The sequence below is a fragment of the Alligator mississippiensis genome, chromosome 1, assembly GCF_030867095.1.
Source record: "Alligator mississippiensis isolate rAllMis1 chromosome 1, rAllMis1, whole genome shotgun sequence".
Taxonomy (NCBI): Eukaryota; Metazoa; Chordata; order Crocodylia; family Alligatoridae; genus Alligator; species Alligator mississippiensis.
This window is the reverse complement of record NC_081824.1, coordinates 115,193,661-115,206,542: the sequence shown is the minus strand read 5'-3', so window position 1 is coordinate 115,206,542 and position 12,882 is coordinate 115,193,661. Positions and strand designations below refer to the sequence as shown.

At 46.5% G+C, this 12,882-nt stretch overlaps 1 protein-coding gene across 7 annotated transcripts in view; it reads left to right on the top strand.

Annotated features, from left to right (window-relative positions):
- The first annotated feature begins 3,830 nt into the window (after positions 1-3,830).
- STX7 (syntaxin 7) overlaps positions 3,831-12,882 on the top strand; it is a 55,093-nt gene continuing 46,041 nt past the window's right edge. The window contains exons 1-2 of one of the 7 annotated variants that reach the window (XM_059713129.1): positions 3,831-3,959; positions 6,886-6,915. The gene's annotated coding sequence lies outside the window, so the exon portion shown is untranslated. Of the gene's footprint in view, positions 3,966-6,885; positions 6,916-12,882 lie in introns of all 7 variants that reach the window. The other 6 variants (XM_019479639.2, XM_019479641.2, XM_019479644.2 and 3 more) reach the window with 6 other exon arrangements.

The following is a 12,882-nucleotide window of genomic DNA, read 5'->3' as shown; positions in this document are numbered from 1 at the left end:
GTGATTTTTTTAAATACACATATTTTAGTTATACCTTATTGAAATAGTAATGACTGAAGAGTTGAGATTTAAGATTGTTTTCAGAAATAAAATCACTGGATAAGATACTGCATGGACACCATGGATGCAAAGTGAGCATACAATGTGTACTATTGATGGTACTACCAACCACTTCTGTGGAAATAGTGAGGTCTTGGCTAGAAGGCTTAGCTCAGTATGTGTGTGAAGCATGCCTCAGCTATTAGAATTGTGGCATTATTGCTTACTGAAGAAGGCAGGGTAGAGATGCACCTTACAGATTAACTGAATCAGAGATGCATAAGCTTTCATAGTAAGAGCCAACTTTATCAGATGCTAAGAAAGGGCATGCAGAGAGCAGGCTACCAAATAAATCAGAATGCTGAAGCCCTGGCCTGTGGGCTGGATCTGGTCCATAGGACTCTGCCTGGGTTTGAAAATCTGGTGGCAGGGGAGTGGTGGCAGCTAATTGCTCCTCCTCTGTTGTCATATTTCTAGACCCAGGGGGAGCCCTATGGGCTGGACAGCATGACCCTGTGTACTAGACTGAGTGCATGAGGCTGAGTGGGATGTCCCAGGGTAGCATGGCACATGGCTGAGTGGGATGGCATAGGGCTGAGCAGGGCAGCATAAAGTTGATCAGGGTAGCACGGATCTGAGCAAGATGGTGCAAATCTGAGCGAGGTGGCAGAGATCTGGCAGAGGCAGCACAGACCCCAGTTTGGCCCACAGACCAGCCCTGCAACACTTACCTAGCCCATGGGGCCAAAAGATTGAGCAATACCAGCACTGCGTGATTTTGATGCAAAAGACAGGGAAGGAAGGGAGGCTGGAGACTGTAGGGGAAAGGGGCAGTGCTCAGAGGGGCAAACAAATAATGCACTTGTATGGATGAAGGGGTCACTAAAGCTAATCCAGGTAATGGGATAAGGATCCCTGTTTAGACTATGCTTCACACAAGCCAGTCTGAGGAACTTGTTCCACAATTTTTTGTTCAAGTTGGCATTTAAAATTCTACTAAGACAGGGGTGGGCAATTATTTGGGCTGGAGGGCCACTTAAGGAGTTTTGGTGAGATGTGGAGGGCCAGAGGAGAGGAGGGGGGTAGTGCTGACCTGGCCTCTGCCCCCCCGTTACAGCTGTTTACACTGCCTGGCAGGGTGCATGGGGTGGGGTGGGGGGCTGGGAAGATGCTAACTGATCCTGTCTGACCCGAGGCCCATCGGCCCCGCATCCACAACCAGGGGCACTGGACAGAACAGGCTGGCAGGGTCTCCATAAAGACTGACCAAGGACCCCTGGGGGCAGGGTGTGCTTGGCCAGGCAGATGGAATAGGGCCGTGAGTAGGCAGGGAGCAGTGCCTGTTGCAGGGACATGTGAGGAGCAGATCATGGCTCTGCCTTGGGCCCTGGCCCCACTCTATCACTGCCCTGTGAACCCAGCCCTGGCCCCAGCTACCCATTCTACTCCCAGACTCTGCTCCCGACCTGCCCATGACCCCATCCCATTCACTTGGCTGAGCTTGGCTGAGCTTGCCCAGTTTGCGGGGGCCCTGAGCCAAACTCCATGGAGACCTTGCCCACTTGCTTGCCCATTCTGATCAGTAGGTGCAGGGTGGATGGGCCAGGGTGCCTGGGCAGCAGGACTGGGTCCAGTAGTGGTGGTGGAAACACTGGCAGTGGCAGCTGGAAGCGTGAGGGCAGAGCGAACTGCCATCATGGGGACTGCCGGGAAGCAGAGTCAGGCCACCATGCTGCCACAGCTGCTACCCCATTGCCGTGCCACCCAGCCCCCAGACTACAGCTTCTGGTGTGCCCAAGAGCTGCATTTAGGGATAGGGCAGGTTGTACCTTATGCCGGGTGGCACCTCTGCACCCAGGGTGGCAGGACCAGCTGCATGCATTGTCTGCAGTGCCTAGGCTACCTCCTGACCCTGGGCCAGGTGGGGCCAAGGGACCTGCCATGAGGATCACCCTGTCCAGCAGCAGATGTAGTGGGGGTGCAGTGGTGCAGTTGCACCCCTCCTTGATTCCTGCTGTACCCAAACTTAAAAACCAACCTACTGGTTCCATTTCTAATCAGGCAACACTGAGGGAGTCAATTTACTTCACGGCTTACTAAAATCTACCTGATTCCTGCTAATGTCTCTTCATTCCATAGGGGTTAACGACCCTCTCTACATTTTAATGTCTTTGATGTTCCACTATTCAAACCGTCTTTCTGCAAGTTTGCTGTCTGCCAGCCATTCCTGGTAATATCTCTCTTCTATTTCAAAGCCCAGCAGACTGTTTTCTAGCTCCAGCTAAAAACCTTAACTCAGGTGTAGTAATATTAATTCAGTGTAGAAACAACTGACAGTGAAGTATTGGAGGCACTCTCAAAACTCTCAGGAAGAGCAGATTTTGTTTTACCAATTTGAATAAGAGATGTACATTTAACAATGATGACTGGAGGACTAATGGCACAGTATCTTGACTATTTTGACCATTTTTGTCTAGTTTCTTGTGTTTTTTAAACTTAATTTAGAATCTAGCAAATGAGGGAACATGCTAATAAAGTTAGATTTGTTTTTGCTTTGATCTTAAACTGAATAATATAGCACGAGGCCTCTAGCGTATTAGTAAAGCTTCCAGTTCCTCTTTTAACTGGGACAAAAAAGTGTCATCTGTGGTGATGCACCATATCAGTTGCACAGCCCTTTTCAAAACCCATGGCTGCAAGACAACCCCTTGGTGGCCACATGTGGCCTCCAGGCCACCCATTGAACAGCCCTTTATCAGGGGACAGACATAGGTGATGTTAATGACTCTTTTAACTGGAGGAAAAGATGTGTAGTGTCTTATGTGATAAAGTGCCACATCATCCATACCCTGCTTTGCACTGTCCTAGAGCAGCCCTACCGTCCAATGGAAGTGGCAGCATTTTGAGTCAGGCAGCACTGAGGGACTTGCTTGACGTTGTGGCTCATTGTCCCTGATCCTTCCTAAGCCCTTCATGTGACGGGTGAACAACCTTCCCATCTTTTTTCATGCTCTGGAGGCTCCAGCCAGCAACCTAGCCTTTCTTCTGCTTTCTTTTCACCCTGCTGTCCATTAGGGCACTGGTTCTCAACCTTTTGTTTGTACCAGGACCCATTTGTAAACAGCAATGGCCAGTCTAGGTCCAGGGCCCTGCACTCCTGACCTGCTCCCCCAGTGTGTGTGGGTGGGTGAGGCATGGGGGAGGAGGGAGGGGGCAAGCAGCCCCTTGTAGGCTGCACCTCTGCCAGCCTGCAAGGGAAAACACCCGGTTTCCAACATTTTCCTCCTTTAAAGGCCAATCCCTTTTTCAAGTTTGTTCAAGTCCACCCACTTCTGGGTCGCGACCCACACATTGGGGAACGCCGCTTTAGGGGCTTCTGCAGCGGCCGACGGGTTTTTAACACGCTCTAAAAGGGGCCTTATTTGTTTTTTTGCCTCCTGCTGCAGCTGAAGAAGGCAGCGCTGCGGCCCCAGCCTAGTGGGAAAGCCTCTCCTTTCCATTTGAACGGGGGAGTGAGCAGGTGCAGTGCCAGGATCACAGGCTCACAGAAGAGGAGGGCTGCAACAGACCTCAGGAGGGCATCGAGCCCAACCCCTCAAAGCAGCACCAGCCCCAACAACTAGCTCGTCACAGGATGCGCCACCCTTCCCAAAACCCAGGACTGGCCCGAGCCCGGCACAGCCGCCCCCAGTGCGGGCGGGGCGGGGCGGGGCGGGGCGAGGCGGGGAGGTCGCTGCAGGCACCGCCCCACAGCCGGCTGGGGCGGGCAGGACCGCCGCGCTCCGCTCCGCCCCGCTCCGCCCCGCCCCGCCCGCTGACACTGCAGCAGCTGGCAGCGCCTGCTGGGCCGGGCCGGGCCGGGCAGGTCTGGGGTCGTGAGCTGCCGGGGCAGCAGGACCAGCAGCGGAGGTGACGCCGGGGTGAGGGTAAGAGGCGTTGGGAGTGGGGCGTGCAGGGGCCACCGCCCTGGGCCGGGCCGGGCTAGGCGGTGCAGTGCAATGCGGGGCGGGGCAGCCCTCTGGCCCCCCGCGCTGGGGGTCCCGGGCCGGGCGGGCTCCTGGCCCCGCGGCGCGGCGGGAGAGGCAGCGCCGCGCCCCGCTCCGCTCCGCTCCGGCCTCGGCCCGGCCCCGCCGCCAAGGGGGAAGCAGCCCGCCGAGGCCCGGGCGAGGGTGTGTGTGGGTGTCTGTGTGTCTGTACGTGTATACACAGCTATGTGCAATCAGGACTCGTAGTAAGAGATTATATATTTTATTAGACCAACAAGATTTTTTTTGCAAAAAAAATTACACAGCTGTGTAATACGTGTACATTCTCTGTATATGTGGGTGGGTGGATATGTACACACCCCCACACATGCGTATGTATATATGTGTGCGTGTTTACCTATAGCAGCAGTTCCCAACCCCAGGCCACGACCCAAATGAGGGTCATGGGCAATGCTGGTAGCACTGCACAGAAAAGATGAGCCGCCGCACCGTGTGCCAGGGGCTCCCTGGGCCACCACATGCCGCTCCCAGCAGCGGGGCATGGCGGGGAAAAAAAGGTTGGGAACCGCTGACCTATTCAATGTGTCTATACGCTATCTATCTAGCTCTAAACAGTGTGGATGCATACTGTATATGTATGGATATACACATACCTACATAATGTGCCTATGCTGTACCTACCTACCTATCCATCTCTATCACTAATATATATATATATATATATATATATATATATATATATATATATATATATATAGTGTAATGTTGGGGGGGTGTATATGTATATATGTGTGTATACACACTTTAATAATGTGTATACACTATATCTGTCTAGCCATCAATCTAAAGTATGCAGTGTGGGTGCATATATGTATAGATGTGTGTGCATGTGTGTTGTAGATCATATATAATGCATGTAGGTATATATACAGCGTATATGCCTATGCACACATGCTCGTGCATGCACAAATGTATATACTGTACATACATTATATAGGTGTGTATACACATGTGCACACATATATAGTGTACATACATTGTATGGGCCTGTATACACATGCATGTGCACACATAGTGTATGTAGACTTTATATGTAGTGGGTATGTATATGTCTGTGTATGTGTGTGTACACATCTGTATCATATACATTATATGTAATATGTGTACGCACACATGCACAGATGTACATGCACATATGGCCTCTTTTCCTGATGCTGATCTCAGAGGCCAGCTGAAGGCTTCCAGAGTTGGAAGGGATCTCAAGGGTCTTGTGCCCTAAACCCCATACACATATACTACTCATGTGTAAATAATCAGCCATGTTTAAACTCACCTTCCCTGCTCTTATCTAGCTTGATGCCTCATGTAAAAAATAATCCTGTGGTCCTATGTGAGATGCAGAAGTGTATGTAGGTCTTGCTTACGATGAGAAGTTGTAAAGTCTACTTGGATTTACCTTGTTTCTAACAGCGATTCTCAGCCACAGAGCCACGGCATCATGGGGTTCCTTGAGATCCTTTCAGGGGGGCCATGGGGTACCATGCAGTTTCAGTGCTATTAGGTTTACAGATGTGACTCATGAAATAAACCCAGAAGTTTCAAATAGAAATGCATTGTTGCGGTTTTTCTGAGTTCTTGGAAAAAGAATTGCTCTATCATTTTTCTGTAGTCAGAAAAATGAAGCTGGCATTTTCTGAAGGGTTGAGTCTCTCCAGGGTTGCTTTGAGTCTAAAAAGGTTGAGAACCACTCTTCTAATGCCATGACCTCCAAATGATAGTTTAAATGACCTTTTTCTTGCCCCCAAATTCAAGGGACTTTCCTTTTGAAGAATCTGAAGTCAAGTTTTACTTATGTGGTTTAGGACAACTTTAGCATTCAGTAGTAGAGGGGGAGGGAATCGGTCGGCCTTGAAAATGGGCATCATCTCTGTGCCATAATTTGTTCTTTATATGCAACAAGACTGTTGTTTCAGTCTTGGACTACTTCTAAGGAAAATATGGACAGAGATTCAAGTATGGACAACTGCAGTAATCATGTGTGTGTATATGACAATGGAACTTAACTTTCCATGTAAATTATATGGATTTTTCACGTTCCTGGTACAGTGCTACTGGGGCCTTTGCTGTTGAAAAGCTTCTACACTTCTCTTTCTCAGCCTGAGAACAAGACAGTTCACAAGTCTAGAAACAAAAGTGGGAGTGATATGTCTGGCTCTATTGTCTATTCTGTGTGAAATGTAAACACTGGATTCTTAGTTAAGGTTTTATCAGAAGAAATTTAGAGCACTTAGTCCCAGAATGGATACATTTTTGTGTCATGTTAGCTTCAGGGATAATTAATTATATGTATAATGGAAAATAGTTGGAGGAAAAAATAATCTAGAAACAACAGGCAAGAAAGTTGAGGTGCCTATATCAATTGGGTCAGTGACTACTGACTAATGCATTTATTAATTATATGTTCTTGAGGCAGAAAAATATTTACATCAGGGCAGGAGGCTTTTTATATAAATGCTGCAAACAAATAGGGGAGAAGCATTAAAAGTCCCTTAAACTGAAACTAGTATGAGGATTCCTAAATTCTTTAGTAAAGCTTCCCTGTAAGGTTACATGTCTCCAGTACACACAATGAAAACTATATCCTTCTGTAAGGGGATATGTTACTTAAGTTTTACATATTTGACTTTTTTTAGAATGCATGCCAACAAAACAAACTTAACTTGAAGGGAAGCTCTTAAGGAACATAGCTAATTGTATTTTATTGTAGTAGTTCCCAAAAAGCCTGTTTGAGATTAGGAAATAGATTTGTGAGAACTGTGGCAAATTCTGTACTAACACATGCACCAATGTCATTTTTCAGTACCTGTGATCTAAGAAGCCGAGGCCTAAGGTAAACTGAGCTGTCTTATTTCTTAATTACATCTTCTCCTGTACCCTTAGAATTTTCTTTATACACCAGCATAGCAGTCCTACCCTTCCCATTCTTCCTTCTCAGTCTAGTACTTTCTCTAAATCTGGGGTCTCATTTTGCATTTTGCCAGCCTCCAGCCAATTTCTCCTTATTCAGATCTGTTCTGAAAACGTATTTTTTTCTACAAGACATGACCGTGCCAATCTGAATTACTCGAATGCCTCTTCCACAAAGAGCAAGCTAAGAGGCACTGAATAAGGTTAGGCTTAATTTTTGTTTGCGCTGAGCATATAATCGATATCTAATCAACAAATGTAATCTAACAGAAGTGTTTGATTAAAATTTTATCTTGCTTCAAGCACAGTTCCTTCTGGAGAAGACTTCTATTAAAACAACTGGCCTGTTGCCCAGTCTGGTAATAAACAGAGTTAGGGTTGGTTTTTTTTTATATTTTCAGCTAGTATTTAAGTTAAAAAAATTGTGTGAAGATCGTTCTTTTTGTTAGTGTGTACCCTGTGTAAATAGGCTCACCTGGGACTCTTAATCCATAGGATGTTTTTAATATATTGAGAATGTATTCTAATTAGTTTAATTTGGCAAGAAAGGGCAAATAATTCCAACTACTATACCATTCTAACCTGACAACTGGATTTGTTTCTTTCAACAGAAGAAGCAGCTCTAGATTTTGGCAAGAATATCTCATTTTCACTATTTCAGGACCTGGTTTTGGGACCCTTGCCTTCAGTGTGTAGTGTTTTTGAATATGTGTTTAATAATTCATCTGGATGAAGTGGGAAAAAAAACCCCATTTGGTACTCTTACACTGCAGCATCAGGATAACATGAGGTTTTAAAAGTACCTCTGAAATGTCTGTAGGTCTTGGTTTTTTCTGTGTCCAAATGGTGATCCTAAAAGGCAAATTTGGATTTTGGCTTTTAAAGGGTAAAATAAATATAATTCTTCCCTTAGTTTCCCTCAGAGTTTATTGTTAGTTTTCTAGTAGCACCTGTGAATTCCTATTCTAAACCAGGACCTGTTGATCTAGATGCTCTAGAAACAGGGCAAAGAAGACAATATTTCCCCAAAAGAGAATGCAATCTAAGTGTAAGATATAAGGGGACAGATTTTAATCAAGATCAAACTTCGCTTTCCCACCCTTACTGGAAAAACACCTGCTAGCATCTAATTAAATACTTACCTTTTCATTTTGCTAAGTGTTATGACTCATTTATGAAAATGTGTCTGAGTATTATCTAGGGAATGCTTATGTGTGTGTAGCATAAACCTCTCATTGTTTCTTCCAAAAGATCATCCTGATAAGAATGTATGTATCCTCTTCAGAAGTAAAAATATTACCTATTGCATGTAATCACTAAATGAAACAATTGGCACTTTTCTGACATTAGTGCCTCCATCACTTCGTAGACACAATGCACATATAATCCAAATGTAAGAGCATCTTGGCTAAGTACAGACATTCAAAATCCTCAAGCCTGACTTGATTTGATCTTTGCAGGTTAGTCTAACCTGCATAGATTGAACCGAGTTTTGCAAGTGAATAGACATTCATTTTTGATTCTGGCAATGCAGCCACATGGCTCAGGCTACAAGCTAGGGGGTGCTAGTGAGCCCTCCCTTTCCTTAGGCAGCAGCCACAAGGCTGGAGGGAAGCAGAAGGGGGTGGGGGGCGGAGGTAGGGGTGAGGCCAAGCCCCAGCAGTCTGCGAAGTATGACTGGGGAGAGGCTTAAGCTTCCACCTTGGCCTGCAGGGACCCCAGCCAGGGTGTGCCTGGAGGGGGAAGGGGGAAGCAGCCCTTGCCAGGCTTGTCCTCGAGGTGGGAGAAGGAATGTGGCCAGACACTGGCCCAGGCAGCACCTCAGGTGAAGTGGGGCAGTGAGGGAGATTAAACTCCCCATCTCCCCTATCCCACTGGCTTGACTTTCTTCCCCTCTGGCCTCTCGTGGAGTGGGGGGTGTAGCCAGAGCCAGCCGGCATAGCCCTGTCATCTGCCCCCTTGGCTGGGACTGCAGGGTTGAGCCAGGCTGGCCTGCAGGCACTGCTGAGGGTGGGCTGGCATGGGCTGGGTTGGGCTCAGGCCATGGAAGCTGTGTGTTTTGATTGGTCCTGGCTCCCCATGGCCAGACCAGGCCAGGCTGTCATGGAGCTGCAGCCGGTTGGGAAAGAACCTGCCCCCACAGCCTGGCCTGGGCTTGCCCCTCCATGCCTGCCCTCAGCAGTCCCTGCAGCTAGCCCTGCTCAGCCCAGGCAAGGTGGGCAGATAGTGGGGCTGGCCTGGGCCAGGCCATGGGGACAGGACCCTTCCCAGCCAGCTGTAGCTCTATGACAGCCTGGCCTAGTGCGCACGGGCAGTACTACAGATAGGCGACATCACTGTAACTGCGGCTGGGCACTTTGGCAGCTGGCCTAGCTGTGCAGGGCATGCCCATGTCTGCCTGGGCCAGCAGGCCTGGAGCCTAGGAGCCACTCGCCATGACAGCCTGGCCTGACCTGGGTGCTGGGAGCAGTCCGGGCACACAGCTGCTGTGGCCCCAGCCCAAGCCGCGGCTGGCTGCGAAGGGCCTTGCCCCCATGGCCCAACCCTTCCAGGCCTCCCTCAGCAGCACCCATGGGCCAGCCCAGCTCTGCTCCAGCCCTGGCCTCAGCCCTGAGCATGGATGGCAGATGGCGGGGTCACGCCAGCTAGAGTCTGGCCTCGCCTCTGCCCCTGCCTCTGGAGTGGAGGATCCTAACGGGCTGCTCTGGGCCAGCCAGGCAGACCCTGGTTGCAGTCTCCTGGGGGGAGAGGGCAGGAAGGGAGAGTAGACCCTCTCCCTGCCCCTTCACCTTAAGGGGCCATGCCAGCTGGTGTCTGGCCACAATCCTGCCTCTGCTCCAGCTAAGGAGCAGAGGGGTAGGGCCAGCCCTGCTGTCTGGAGCAGATGGTACAGCCCAGCTCAGGGCTGCAAAGCATGCTGGGGGACTGTGATTTAACTTGAATCAGGAAGGGATCTGGGACAGAAGTTTCATAAACTGGTTGGACCCAAATCAGTGAAGTCTGCTACTGTGTTCAGCCAGGTTTGGCCATTTTGAAATTGGTTTATGTGCACCGAACATATGTTCTGTAGCAGGTTTAAAGCAGTTTCTGATCACTTAAGCCAGTTTATGTGCAACTTCTGTCCCTAGCCCTGGTGAATTGCTTTCCTATGCATGTCAACATTATATAGACTGTGGTGGAACCTATTTCCATGAGAACTGAGTAAGGCCTTGTTGTCTAACTCCTGTTAGGTACCATGATTATAATCTACAATTTTTTTCCATAGTTAAGTTGACAACATGCTTCAGTTTTGAGCCAAATTTTCTTTACCTATTTTAACTGCTTAAAAATGTGGTCATTAGTTGAGATGCTATTTTATTTGGGAATTTGGAGAAAATGGAGTTTTCTATGTCCGGATGTATTGAAAGCAGAGTGGGATTGATTCTACCTGCTGCCTTCTCTGTAGCTCTTTAAGGAGCAAAACCCTGCCAAGGCCTGCATATGGTTAAGTCCAAACATTTTATATTTCCATTGATTCCAGTGCATTAATTCCTGTATTTAAAAGTTAAGTATGAATAGCAAATCTTTCTAGGCTGCAACATCAAATTTGCAATGAGCCAGGTTAGATAGTTCTTTTATAATGTTGAACATAAGCTAGTTCCCGGGCAGTGGGAAAAATCCTCAAAGCATATTCGAGTGAGAAAATGAAAATATAGGCATGAGACTCCATTGTTGGATAGTGTTTTTTCATTGTTAAAAACTGAAATCTAAAACATACTTAGTGCTTCTCACATCGGGGCATGAAAAGACACCTTTTTCAGTCATGGAAGTTTGAAAGTTTTGTGCTCAAGTGTGCAACTTCCCACTTGTTACTGAATATGGAGACTTGTCCCATCATTAACAGAAGGATTTCATAGATTTCATGGACACTAGGGCTGGAAGGGATTTTGGAAGATCTTTGAGTCCAGCCCCCTGCACCAGGGGCAGGAAGTCAGCAGGGGTCATAGGATCCCAGCAAGATAAACATCCAAATGTCTCTTGAAGGCATTCAAAGTAGGTGCTTGAACCACCTCTGGTGGCAGTCTATTCCAGGCCTTGGGGTCTCAGACAGTAAAGAAGTTTTTCCCTTTGTCCAGCCTGAAACGGTCATGGAGGAGTCCAGGCAAAAGGCAGCTTATGTAGTTCTAAGCATAGAAGCTCCAACAAGAACCAACAGTCAAAAGCTAAAGCCAAATAAATTAGGATAGAAACAAGGCAAGCATTTTTTTGGCAATGAGGGTGATTTAACTATATAAACAGCCCAGGTAAGTTGTGAGTTCTCTCCATCTGTTGATGCCTTTCTGAAAGACACATTTGGTCAAACAGAAATTATTGGGCTCAGTGCAGAGGTACGGGAGTAAAATTGTGTGGCCTGGGACATACAGGGAGTCAGGCACTGATGAGCACATGGTCTCTTCTGGTTCTAAAGTCCATAACTATGTTGAAAATTAAAATAGGTGTAATCAAGGCCTTAGCATTTCTAACCCTTGATTCTTGTCAGCATCCATTACACAGGATGGCAAGTGAGCATACTCTGTGGGGACTGTCTGTTCCCAAGGATGAAGCTTGTAGGCAATGGAGGAAGGCGTATTTTTAACAGCTGAGTCCAGACTGTGAAACTTCATTGAAGAGAAACTAGGAAGTATGTAAAAAATGACTATGGTCTAGTCTGAATACAGTTAACTCTCTTGCAACCTTACTGTGTCAAAGAATGCCACACCCCTGTTAGCTTACTAATATTTTTTACAAAGGCAGGAGTCTCAATTCATATTCATTTCTTCTCATTTTGCTGTAGTAGTAGTTAAGGCATGTTTTGAGGTGTCACTTAGAGGAATTAGATATTGTGAAAATGAAGAGGTATTTGCTCTGGAGATATAAGATCATGGTAACTATACTTGTGCGATGCCACGTGGTAAGAAACATGAATTCAGCTTGGCGCATGTTTACATTTCTCACCTTTTTCTTACGGGGTGAATTCCTGGCATTATAAAAAAATTATAGTGAAGTCAGTGAAACTTTTAAGTGTCAGGATGCCAAACTATATGTTCTAGTGATTTTAAGCAATTTCAAATTAATAAGCAGGGAAAGAGCACGGGAAGGCATTTTCAGATGGTGACTCTACAGCTGTATCTTTTGGCTTGTGCTAGGTATGTTCTTATCCTTGTTTACCAGCCACAAGCTCTAGGAATTGTAGCTGAGTTTATAGCTTGTATTTTTCCTGTATCAAATTGTAGTGCAGCAGCCTCAATTATTTTCAGGACTTTTGTAGTTTACTGGAAATACAATATAATGCATACGCTTTCATTCTTTTAAGGACTTAAAGTGTCTCAGTTGTTTTCTTTAGAAATTCTTGGAGATGTTGAATATAACATGAGAAAAATATGATATCTCAATATAGGAAATACTATTCGTGCATCTTCTGAAGCAGTGCTGGGACACCTTGAGGTTCCTTAGATCCTTTCAATTGTGATGCAGAGTGCTATGCATTGTTAACACTGTTAGATGTGCGAACATGATTCACAAGTTAAACCCAGGGATTTCAAATGGGAATTCAGAGTATTAAAAACATTCTGATCTATTTTGGCCTTTCTGAGTTCTTTGCAACAGGCAAATTGCTCTATTTTTTGCCTACAGAAAAATAAGTTAAAACTAAGAGCTGGTGTTTTCCTTGGGATGCCTCAAGTCTAAAAAGGTTGAAAACCACTGCTCTAAATTGTCACAGTGCTTTACAATATTGCAGTAGTGAGAACCATATCTACTTATTCCTGCTATACCACCTTCTTTGATTGCAATTTTGTTTCAGATACCGAAAGAAAAATCTTTACTTTTTTACGTGAGCTACTGTAAGTAACTTTTACTTGCGTGTTTCTGC